Below are 12,493 nucleotides of genomic sequence, written 5' to 3'. Positions count from 1 at the left end.
TGCCATGCAAGTTCTTTTCCATAAGCACGTATGACTATATTCGGAATACATGCCTACATTATATTGATGAATTGGAGCTAGTTCGGTGTCACCCTAGGTTATAACTGTTGCATGATGAATGCCATCCGACATAATTATCCATCACTAATCCATTTCCTATGAGTTTGTTTCATATTAATCTTTGCTAAGTTACTTTTTCGTTGCCACTGTTCCGATTGTTACAAAACTGCTATTGTTACTTTTGCCACCGTTACCGTTACTTCCATACTACTTTGCTCCTAAATACTTTGCTGCAGATATTAAGTCTTTCAGGTGTGGTTGAATTGACAACTCAACTGCTAATACTTGAGAATATTCTTTGGCTCCCCTTGTGTCGAATCAATAAATTTGGGTTGAATACTCTACCCTCAAAAATGGTTGTGGTCCCCGGTACTTGTGGGTTATCACTCCTATTGCTGATCGGGACGAAGAAGGGAGGTCGAGCGGGTAAGGGGATCGAGCGTGATGTGGGTGTGTGTAGCGGCGACGCTAGATGAGGGATCGCGGGAGAGAAGTGGGGTCGGGGAGGCTGGCTAGGGTTACAGGGTTGGAGGGGTGCGGATGGGCCTTGGGCCATTTGGGCGGAGATGGAAAAAGCCAGAGGCCTGGTCCAGTACATTTCTTCCTTATCTTTTTCATCTATAGAAAATAGAAAGAAAGAAAAGAGAGAAGAAAATGTTTGGGAAAGAAGTGGGCATGGGGTTAATTTTATCAGACTCAGAAAAATGAGCTTAATCCGAGAAAATAGGAGTGGGCATGGATGCAAGGTTTAGATTCAAACACATTTGAATTTAATTCAAATGGGTGAATAGGGAGTGGGTGTTTGGAAGGTCCAAAAATGTTAGAGAATTTTGGTGGAGCTCGGGAAAGTGATGAAAGAATTTAGGGCAAAGTTTGGAGACCAAACTTGAAGCAGAAAAGGCACATGATTATTTGCAAGTGTGTTTATGGGTGATTCTGATATAGTGGAATATTTATTAGCTCCCAAATAATATTGGAAGGATAAGGTATATGTTATAAAGAGAAATCACTATGTGAAAACCCTCCATTTAAATGGATCGAAGATCCATGCGATTTATTTATTTGAGTTGCAAAAATTAATGAGATGACGCATGATGACATGATGCAATGCAAATGATGCTGTGAAGAATGCAACAAACAAAATAGAACGCATGGCGAACACGAAATGTATGGAAGGCTTCTGGAGCATCGGTCTCGGGCTGTCACACCCTGAGCTCATGGCTTCTGGGTGGCCCCTCCAGTAGTTCTCTTCGCCAATATTCTTTATATATTTTGGAAATATTCTACGTAAATTTTCAGCCCAATCCGAGAACTTTTATTTTAGCATAAAAACAATATCATGGTAGTTCTGCTAAAATTAGCATTAGTCCGGGTTAGTTCCATTCAAACCGTGAAATTATAGTCCAAAACAAGAGAAAAAGTGTTTGAAAAAGTATGTATGTTTGAGACGTATCACATGCCAGGTTCCGGTAGAGTTTTTGAAACTGTGGAAAACTAGATTACCTCCCCAGATCAAAGTGTTTCTTTGGGAGCTCATTAGGGGTCGGCTCCCTTCTAGGGACCAAGTGCTCAAAAGGAACGAACCTGGGGATGAGATTTGTCCGCTTTGTGGAGTAGACGAGGACCTCAACCACATCTTTTTTATTGTGTGTCTGCTCAAATTCTGTGGGGTTGCCTATGGGAATTTTGGGGTAATGGTTAGTGCCCAACCAATTCTAAGACTTTTATGAGCATATTTCTAGTTGATCAGGGCAGGTCTGCAGACTGTTGTGGATTAATTTTGAGGCCATGGCATGGACCTTGTGGTGCGCTAGGAATAAGATGGTTGTCAGTGTCAAAACTGGCGGATCTCGGGTAGGGGGTCCCGAACTGTGCGTCTAGGCTGGATGGTAACAGGAGGCAAGGGACACGAAGTTTTACCCAGGTTCGCGCCCTCTTGATGGAGGTAAAACCCTACGTCCTGCTTGATTAATATTGATGATATGGGTAGTACAAGAGTAGATCTACCACGAGATCGGAGAGGCTAAACCCTAGAAGCTAGCCTATGGTATGATTGTTGTTTTGTATGTTGTCCTACAGACTAAAACCCTCCGGTTTATATAGACACCGGAGAGGGTTAGGGTTACACAAAGTCGGTTACAATGGTAGGAGATCTACATATCCGTATCGCCAAGCTTGCCTTCCACGCCAAGGAAAGTCCCTTCCGGACACGGGACGAAGTCTTCAATCTTGTATCTTCATAGTCCAGGAGTCCGGCTGAAGGTATAGTCCGGCCATCTGGACACCCCCTAATCCAGGACTCCCTCAGTAGCCCCCAAACCAGGCTTCAATGACGATGAGTCTGGCGCGCAGATTGTCTTCGGCATTGCAAGGCGGGTTCTCCTCCAAATTTCGTGTACCTGTTGAATAAAGTCCGGTTTCTTGTAAATGTTGCGCTCCTTGGCTTCTACGCCCAATAATGGTCGTCTCCCACGTGTCAAACGAATATGAAAAGTCTGAATGTTTTTACATCCACACCCCTAGCCGCGTAAATGAGCCGCCCATTTAAAGGGACGGGGATTTAGATCCAAACCACACCTTCTCCCCTTCGCGAGTGTTCATCAGAGCGCATCCAACAAAGGTCCATTCCACCATGGCCAGCCGTCGCAACTCCTCCTTTCGCCCTTCCAGCCCTCAGCCTGGATATTGGGAGAGATGCTCCATCCCGCATAGCGAGCTAGTAACGCTCCAGACCAAGGGATTTCTCCCCCTGGCCTATATGGTCCCGGTTCGAGCCGGTCTTGCCATCTATAATGGCGGAGAGCAAGCGGAGAGTGCCCCTAATCCCTCCAAAGGAGAGCGGGTATGCCTTGTCCCTTATTTAATAAGAGGGCTTGGATTTCCAATCCATCCGTTTCTCCGGGGGCTCTTGGAGTTCTATGGCCTCCAGCTACACAATCTTACGCCTGCCTCCGTATTGCATATCGCGGGCTTCGTAGGCCTCTGCGAGCTATTTTTGGGTATTGAGGCTCATTTCGGGCTGTGGAAAGAGCTATTCTGCCTTGTGCCCCGTTCTCAGAAGGGGTCAATATATCAAGTGGGCGGAGCCTAAGTGTGGCGCATCGCCGGAACCGGATATCTATCCGGAACCCCAAAGAAGGCGTCCGAGGACTAGCCTTCGGAATGGTTTTACATAGAGGACGTCCCGCTGCCGGATCCTGTCCGGATCGGCCTCCCTGAGTTCGACAATGCTCCACTAAAGAAGCGCCTAAGTTGGCGTCCACGGAGCCCTCAGAGGGAAAGTGACAAGGACGTCTGTTACCTGATGGGCCGGATAAGATTGCTAGCTCATTCTGGACTGATCATGATCGGGGTCATGGCCGCATGCATCATGCGAGGGGTGTAGCCGCTACAGTACAGAGGCCACCCCATGTGGGATTTCAACGGGGAGGACGACGCCACCCGCTACGGCCGTAAGGGACCGGATTCGGCTGCGGCCCTAACAAAGACCTTGTCTGCTTTGTACAAGGGAGAAGAGGAGGAATTTCTCCGCGTCAACCCACAGGGTGGATTTTCTATGTATAATCTCCCAAGCTGGGTAAGTGGTTTACTTGCCCATCCGTTTTATATTCCCATTGTTAAATATTCAGTCTAACGACTTCAACGCAGGAACTGCGCCAGGCTGTTAAAGAAATAAACAGCCCTACTCCACAACCCGAGGACCCAAGACGGTCCCTCGACCCGGCCTCTCAAGAGGATCCGGACTTATCTGTGGAGCTGATTGATGGAGTGTTCCATCAATTGAGCAAGGACAACGCCTTGGTGTCCATTACGGCCGATTACCCAGGGCTAATCCCGGCCTCCCAGGTAACTGAGATCGAAGTCCCAGTACCCCGAATAGGGGTCCGCCCTCTCGTGTTTTCAGTTTCCTGATTACAACCGAGCTTTGCAGGGGAGGTTTTTGAGACGGGAGGCCGAACCTACGGCGACAAGCCAACGAGGGGCCGCAGGGCCCCGTGGGCAGAAAAGAGGTGCAGTCCAGACCGAGGCATCAGTGCAAAGGTATGGCGCGCCCCCTTATCCCAGGTGTTATACCTTCAAGGCATATTAACACTCGTGCTCTCTTCAGGACAAAGAGACCTCGCCGGACTATATCCGGAGAGGCTGCCAACCGCGCCTCCACCAGCCAGGCTCCAAAGCCTGGTCCGGAGGCGGAGGCGAACATGAGGCGCGCACCGGACGCTCCTCCGATGGAGGATGTGGACAGATTGTCTGCCACCAACTCTGAGGTGGAGAGTGCCATGAACCACAGGCGTCGCCGGACAATTCTTCGCGACGCTTGTTTCTCCCGAGAGGCATTAGATGCCTTCAATTCGGGAGATGCGTACCTCCGTGCCGCTCAAAATGGTCTAGCCAGAGCCACGGAACAATATGTAAAAGACATACGGGTAAGAAAATTTTGGTAATTATATATATATATACCAGTAGCCCCCGAGACTTGAAACAGTTAGAATAACTGATTTAAGGATCATTTGTTATGCAGGTTCTTACAGAAAAGAATTCCGTACTGTCCCAGGAGCTGGAAGAGTGCAAAGCCCAACTTGAGGCCACACTAGCCGCGGCAGGGGAGCCCATGGAGACCCCCTCTGGTAATATACACTTCAAAAGATAAGTATTTTGCAAAGTGCGGCATGGGTGCGAATCTGACAAATGAAATTGCAGATGGCGCCGGATTGAGTCCGGAAAGGCAACAACTCCTACTCCAGCTGAAGGCTGGTGAGAAGGTGCTGACAAAGGTGAGGCGGGAGAAGAACGATCTCCAAGATGCCAACACCAAGCTGGGCGTCGACCTGAAATATGTTCGTGCCCAGCTGTCAGACTCCGCTATGGAGAATCAGCGGCTTCGGCGCGGCATATTTAGTAAGTGCTTGAACGAACCTTTGAAAAAAAGTTAGCCAGGGAAGTTGACTAACAGAGTAATCTCTGTAGGTGTGCTAACAGGTCGTCCTGCAGAGGAGATGCCCAGTTCTACGGGTGACCTTCTTCCCGAGCTCTCGCAACTGCTCGAGCGAGTTCGGCAGGCGATGCAAGGCGTCGCCCAGGCCTTGTGGCTATCCATCTCCATGCCCGAAGGTCTTGGAGAGCTTGCGGAGAAGCTAAAGGGAGCACGGCGGCGCTTCCGGTTGTGGAAGATATCGGCCTACCATCAAGGCGCTAGGGAGGCCTGGGCCATGGTGAAGACGCGATACACAAAGGCTGACCCCAACCACATGGCCGAGGTCGGTCCTCTGGGGCCCAATGGGAAGGAGATCCCTGTAAGCTTAGTATACGGACAAGTAGAATTGGCCGCAAAGTATTCCCAGCAGGATTGTAAATTAGACAGCCTGTTAGATGGTATTGAAGAGGAATACAATCAGTCAGAATGACTATGTAATTTAATTGACATTTATAATGCCTTCTAGCCAGATTGTAGATCGTTTGTCATGGCCGACCTTTTTGCTTCAGCCTCGGGACCTGACGATCCAGAGTGTGTCCGTATTCCCATGCGGTTATATAAAACCGGGGAATGCATGGAGACCAGGTGTAGGGGTCATTAGTGCATGAACAGACAAGTGTCCGACTAGTTATGTTATATTACATGGTTAGTAAGAAACATCTTCCAGGGAGAATAGTTCCGTTAGGGGTTCCTTTCCCTGGGAGGCATGCCCTAAAGTGCATGCCCATTCTGCGAAAAAGACGTGGGAAAAAGCATCTGGGGGCGCATAAATAAATAAATGAAAAGATCATCTTTTAGGTCACCGATCGAATATTCCCTTAAGAACGCTAGCTTTCGGCTTCACCCAGTCTGATGTACACATCCGGCTGATCCGGCAGTAACAATCACAGAGGTGCTCCCTTTACCGCCTAGCCGAATAATCGGGAACGTAGGGGTAAGCACAGGAGCCAGGCAATCTAGCTTGGCCAAAACTTAAGTCATATCGATGCATATAATGGTGAAATAAAAGGTACATGCGGAAGTGTAACACATGTGCTGGGCATGAAGCCCGTATAAATAAGCTTCTGTCAAAAGAAGCCCCCAGGTTTAATGAGTGCGAATAGCACATCATTTGATGAGCCTTTAAAGGCTATAAGAGAAAGGAAGGAGAGAAGGAGAGAAATGTAAGACAGACAGTATATAAAAAATGGATAGAGGAAGGAGATGAACACAAAGTCCGGCGCTAGGTATAGAATCTTCGGAGACGGGCTGCGTTCCATGGGTTCGGCTCGAGTCGGTTATCCGATGCATCTCGCAGGCGGTACGCTCCACCAGTCAGGACTTGGTCAATTATGAAGGGACCTTCCCACTTGGGCTTGAGTTTGTCCTTTTTCTTGTCCGGCAGGCGTAGAACTAATGCGCCAATGTTATAATTTTTGGCCCGTACTTCTCTGCTTTGGTATCTTCGAGCCTGTTGTTGATAGAATGCGGAACGGGCTTTTGCCACATCACGCTCCTCCTCTAATGCGTCCAAATTGTCCTGCCGATCGAGCTCGGCTTCACTTTCTTCGTACATGCACACTCGAGGTGAGTCATGAATTATGTCACAAGGCAAAACTGCCTCTGCGCCGTACACCATAAAGAATGGTGTGTATCCGGTGGTGCGATTCGGCGTGGTCCGCAGCCACCAGAGTACAGAGTCGAGCTCCTCTACCCAGTGTGTGTTAGATTCCTTGAGGGACCGCACTAATCTGGGTTTGATGCCGCTCATGATAAGACCATTTGCACGTTCGACCTGGCCATTAGTTTGTGGGTGATAGACGGAAGCATAATCAAGCTTGATGCCCATGTTTTTGCACCAGAGTTTTACCTCGTCGGCCGTAAAGTTCGTGTCGTTATCAGTGATGATGCTGTGGGGGACGCCGTAACGGTGTACAACCCCGGATATAAAGTCTATCACCGGTTCGGATTCGGCAGTCTTAACAGGCTTGGCTTCTATCCATTTGGTGAACTTATCCACCATGACCAGTAAGTATTTTTGCTTGTGGGTTCCGCCTTTAAGGGGTCCAACCATGTCAAGCCCCCAGACCGCGAAGGGCCAAGTGATGGGGATAGTTTGGAGGGCGGTGGGTGGCATATGGTTTTGGTTTGCAAAGAGCTGGCAACCGACGCATCGTTGGACTAAGTACTGGGCTTTTGCCCGGGCCGTCGGCCAATAAAAGCCTGTACGGAAGGCCTTGCTTACAAGGGACCGAGCTGCAGCGTGATGACCGCCGAGTCCGGCATGAATTTCAGCCAGGAGGTTCCGCCCTTCCTCTTCGGAGATGCACCTTTGAAGGACTCCGGTAGTGCTCTTCTTATAAAGCTCTCCCTCATGGACTTTGTAGGCTTTGGATCGCCGCACTATGCAGTGTGCCTCATTTTGGTCCTCGGGGAGTTCCTGCCTAGTGAGGTAGGCGAGGAATGGTTCTGTCCACGGGGCGATGACAGCCATTATTACGTGGGCTGAAGGTGTTATTTCATTGGCAGAGCCTCCGATTGTGTCAGAATGTTCGGTGTCGGGAAGTGCGGTTGGGTCCGGGCTATTATTGTTCGGCTCCCCTTCCCATACTACGGATGGCTTGAACAGCCTTTCCAAGAAGATGTTGGGGGGGACTACATCGCGTTTTGCGCCGATGCGTGCTAGGACATCTGCCTCCTGATTATTTTCCCGGGCTATATGGTGGAATTCAAGCCCTTCGAACTGAGCTGACATTTTTAGGACGGCGTTACGGTAAGCTGCCATTTTTGGATCCTTGGCATCGAAGTCTCCATTTATTTGGGATATTGCGAGGTTCGAGTCCCCGCGCACCTCTAGGCGTTGAATGCCCATGGATACTGCCATCCGGCGAGCATGTAAAAGGGCCTCATATTCGGCTGCATTGTTGGAGTCTGTGTACATAATCTGGAGTACGTATTGAACTGTATCTCCTGTGGGGGATGTCAAAACGACGCCAGCCCCTAGTCCAGCCAACATCTTGGAGCCGTCAAAATGCATGATCCAATTTGAATATGGGCCGTACTCTTTAGGGAGTTCGGCCTCCGTCCATTCTGCGACGAAGTCGGCCAAAACTTGCGACTTGATGGCTCGCCGTGGCTTATAAGTTATGTCGAACGGGAGGAGCTCAATGGCCCATTTTGCAATCCGGCCCGTTGCGTCATGGTTGTTTATAATATCGTTAAGTGGTACTTCCGAGGCTACTGTTATTGAACACTCTTGAAAGTAGTGTCGTAGCTTCCGGGATGCCATGAATACCGCGTAAGCAATCTTTTGATAATGCGGGTACCGTGATTTTCACGGAGTGAGGACAGTGGTCACATAATAGACCGGCTTTTGAAGGGGGAATTTGTGTCCGTCTGTTTCTCGTTCGATTACGAGCACTGCGCTTACAACCTGATGTGTTGCTGCAATGTACAATAGCATTGGTTCGCCAATGTTTGGCGCGGCCAGGACTGGGTTTGTTGCCAATATGGCTTTTATTTCATTGAGTCTGGCCGTGGCTGCATCCATCCATTCGAAGTGTTCAGTGCACCGAAGGAGGCGGTAAAGGGGTAGGGCCTTTTCTCCCAAGCGGGAGATAAAGCGGCTTAGAGCCGCCACGCATCCGGTTAACTTTTGTATTTGTTTGAGGTCCTTTGGGATATCCAATTGTGATAGAGCTCAGATCTTGGCTGGATTTGCTTCAATTCCTCTACCGGATACAATGAAGCCCAAGAGCTTTCCGGCTGGGACGCCGAAAATGCATTTTTCCAGGTTGAGCTTGATGTCGTATGTTCGGAGGTTATCAAACGTGAGCCTCAAGTCGTCTACTAGAGATTCGACATGTCTTGTTTTGACAACCACATCATCTACATATGCCTCCACTGTTTTGCCGATCTGGTTTGCCAGACATGTCTGAATCATGCGCTGATATGTTGCGCCGGTGTTTTTGAGCCCGAAGGGCATTGTGTTGAAGCAGAATGGGTCGTATGGTGTGATAAATGCCGCTGCGGCTTGGTCTGATTCTGCCATCTTGATTTGATGGTAGCCGGAATATGCGTCGAGGAAACACAACGAATCGTGTCCTGCGGTAGCGTCGATAATTTGATCGATGCGGGGGAGGGGGAAGGGATCCTTTGGGCAAGCCTTGTTAAGGTCTTTAAAATCAACGCACAGGCGCCAGGATTTGTCCTTCTTTGGTACCATCACCAGGTTTGCTAGCCAGTCCGGATGTTTTATATCTCTGATGAATCTGGCCTCCAATAGCTTTTCTATCTCCTCTCCCATGGCCTGTCTCTTAGGTTCGGAAAAACGCTGAAGAGCTTGTTTGACAGGTTTGAATCTTTTTAGGATATTTAAGCTGTGCTCGGCCAGCCTGCGTGGGATTCCTGGCATGTCTGAAGGGTGCCAGACGAAAATGTCCCAGTTCTCTCGTAGGAACTCTCGCAGTGCGGCATCTACATCAGGGTTTAACTGTGCCCCGATGGAAGCTGTTTTATTGGGGTCCGTTGGATGGACCTGGAATTTGACTATTTCGTCCGCCGGTTTAAAGGAGGCGGACTTGGATCTTTTGTCGAGTACCACATCGTCCCTATTCACCATGGAGCGCAGCGCAGTCAGTTCCTCAACCGCTAGGGCTTCGGATAGTGCCTCGAGGGCCAGTGCGACTGTCTTGTTTTCGGCGCGGAGTGCTATGTCTGGATCACTAGCGAGAGTGATGATCTCGTTAGGCCCGGGCATCTTGAGCTTCATGTACCCATAATGGGGTATTGCTTGGAAGATTTTAAACGGTTGCCGCCCTAGCAGAGCGTGATAACCGCTGTTGAATGGAGCCACATGGAACATGACCTCTTCGGACCTGTAATTATCCGGCGTGCCGAACACCACATCTAGTGTGATTTTTCCTGTACAACGCGCTTCCCGACTGGGGACTATTCCTCTAAAGGTTGTGCTGCTTCGCTCAATGCGGTTCTAGTCTATTTCCATTTTTTTGAAGGGTTTCCTCATAAATGAGGTTCAATCCACTGCCGCCGTCCATGAGTACCTTGGTAAGACGAAAGTCGTCCACTATTGGACTGAGGACCAATGCGGCTGGTGCTCGGGCTGTTCGGAATTTAGGTTCATCACTGGCGTTAAAGGTAATAGCCGTGTCACTCCATGGGTTTATTGTTGCTACTTGGTAGACTTCAGCAAGGCTGCGGAGTGTCCTTTTTCGCATATTATTTGATGCGAAAGTCTCAAAGACTGTTAATACCGTATTGGTGTCTCTGGGGTGGCTTTCTGTGGCCTCCGGAATTAGGAGATGTTCGCCAATTTTGGCCACCTGCTAGAGTATCCAACATGCTCTAAGGCTGTGAGTTGGTGTGGCGGCCTTTGTACTGTGAATTTTACAAGGTCCATTAAGCCATCCTTCCAGTACGGTTCCATGCCCTGTACAGGGTTTTTGCTTTTTGGTGTTTGACCCGGGTGTCTGGCGATGATGCACCCTTTTATTTCGGACTGGGTTTGTATTCAGGGCCGGATCGTCCCAGAATTTTATTTCGGTTTTCCAGGCGCTTTCCATCGCACAGTACTTTCGTACAATGGATGCTAAGTAAGTGAAGCGTGTAATATCAAGGTGACTTATGGCGTTGAGGATTCCCTTGTCTGTGCAATTATTGCAGAAGATTGAGATTGCGTCTTCCTCGCGGCAGTCCCTTATCATGTTCCTAACCAGGAGGAATCTGGCCCAGTAATGATGTACTGTTTCATCGGGCTCTTGCCTGATTTGGGATAGATCGCTTATGTTCGTGTGGGTGGGTGGAATTAAATCCGAAGCCTCACCCAATCTGAGGCTTAGAGGCCGAGGAATTTCTGAACTCAAAAATTTGGATTCCTGGATGTTGTCCAATGAATCCAGCCCGTCGCCTGACTCTAAGTTCAGGTCTTGAGTGATATCGTCCCCTCCGCGGGTATCCGGCTTGGAGGGATCGGGAATCCGGACGTAGCTAGTCCTTAAGATAGATGAAGGGTCGCCGCACTGTCCCTCTACCACGGCAACGTGATGGGTGACTTGGGGAGAGTTAATCTCTCTCAGATCGGGTTTAGGCCCAATCTGGTCGTAATCCGTAGCGACTCCCAGGGCGGTGATGCAATCCAAGAGCTCATTTATGGAGGAGAGCTCCATTGGATCTAACTGATCGGCAAGTTCCGAGCTGACATGAAGATTGTTTTCGATGGCTCGAGAGGTCATCGTCGGCGCAGAAGCCGAACAGGCGGTCATAAGAAAACCACCTAGCCGGAGGGTTTGGCCGACAGCCAAAGCTCCCTTAGCAATGGTGACGTCTTTAAAGACGGGGCGAGGCATCCTTCCTGATGGCGACGACACAGAGGAACTCTCAATGAAAGCACCAATGTCGCTGTCAAAACCGGCGGATCTTGGGTAGGGGGTCCCGAACTATGCGTCTAGGCCGGATGGTAACAGGAGGCAAGGGACACGAAGTTTTACCCAGGTTCGGGCCCTCTTGATGGAGGTAAAACCCTACGTCCTGCTTGATTAATATTGATGATATGGGTAGTACAAGAGTAGATCTACCACGAGATCGGAGAGGCTAAACCCTAGAAGCTAGCCTATGGTATGATTGTTGTTCTGTATGTTGTCCTATGGACTAAAACCCTCCGGTTTATATAGACACCGGAGAGGGTTAGGGTTACACAAATTCGGTTACAATGGTAGGAGATCTACATATCCGTATCGCCAAGCTTGCCTTCCACGCCAAGGAAAGTCCCTTCCGGACACGGGACGAAGTCTTGAATCTTGTATCTTCATAGTCCAGGAGTCTGGCTGAAGGTATAGTCCGGCCATCCGGACACCCCCTAATCCAGGACTCCCTCAATGGTCATTGAGCATATTTTTCCGGCACAAACCTCTGATGTGATTTTATAAATTGTGCAGTTTCATACAGTTAAGGAGGCCTGTCAACCAGCGGCGTGATAAGACGATTGTCGAAAAGGTAACGAGGAAGGACAAGGAGTTGGCGGCCAGACTGATGATGATCACCTATCCCCCTTGAGACTTAATTTTATTTTCGAGCTTGTGTTGTTGTTGCCCGAGCAAACTTTATGTTGTTCTCTTGCCCCACCCACCTCTCTCTTTTGTGGCCTCCGTTTTGCGGTTGATTTTATGTTTGTAGGGCTTTATTTGGCCTCCATTTTGCGGTTGATTGTATGTTTGTAGGGCTTTATTTATAAAGCAGGGCATGTAGCCTTCTTCAGCAAAAATATTTGGGCTCCTATACATCCATGGACACGTCCGAATGCGTCCACTGACACTGACCAGCCATACCTTAAATTCCATCTCAAACAACCATAGTAGGCATTTCTGATTACCATCTTCATAAAAACCCATACAAAGTCATGATCTACATAAACTACTACTACCAACTACTAAACCACCAGTCCTCCTTATCGGAGATGTCGAC

The sequence above is a fragment of the Triticum dicoccoides genome, chromosome 4A, assembly GCF_002162155.2.
Source record: "Triticum dicoccoides isolate Atlit2015 ecotype Zavitan chromosome 4A, WEW_v2.0, whole genome shotgun sequence".
Taxonomy (NCBI): Eukaryota; Viridiplantae; Streptophyta; class Magnoliopsida; order Poales; family Poaceae; genus Triticum; species Triticum dicoccoides.
The sequence above is the reverse complement of the archived record's forward strand: the minus strand, read 5'-3'. Positions refer to the sequence as shown.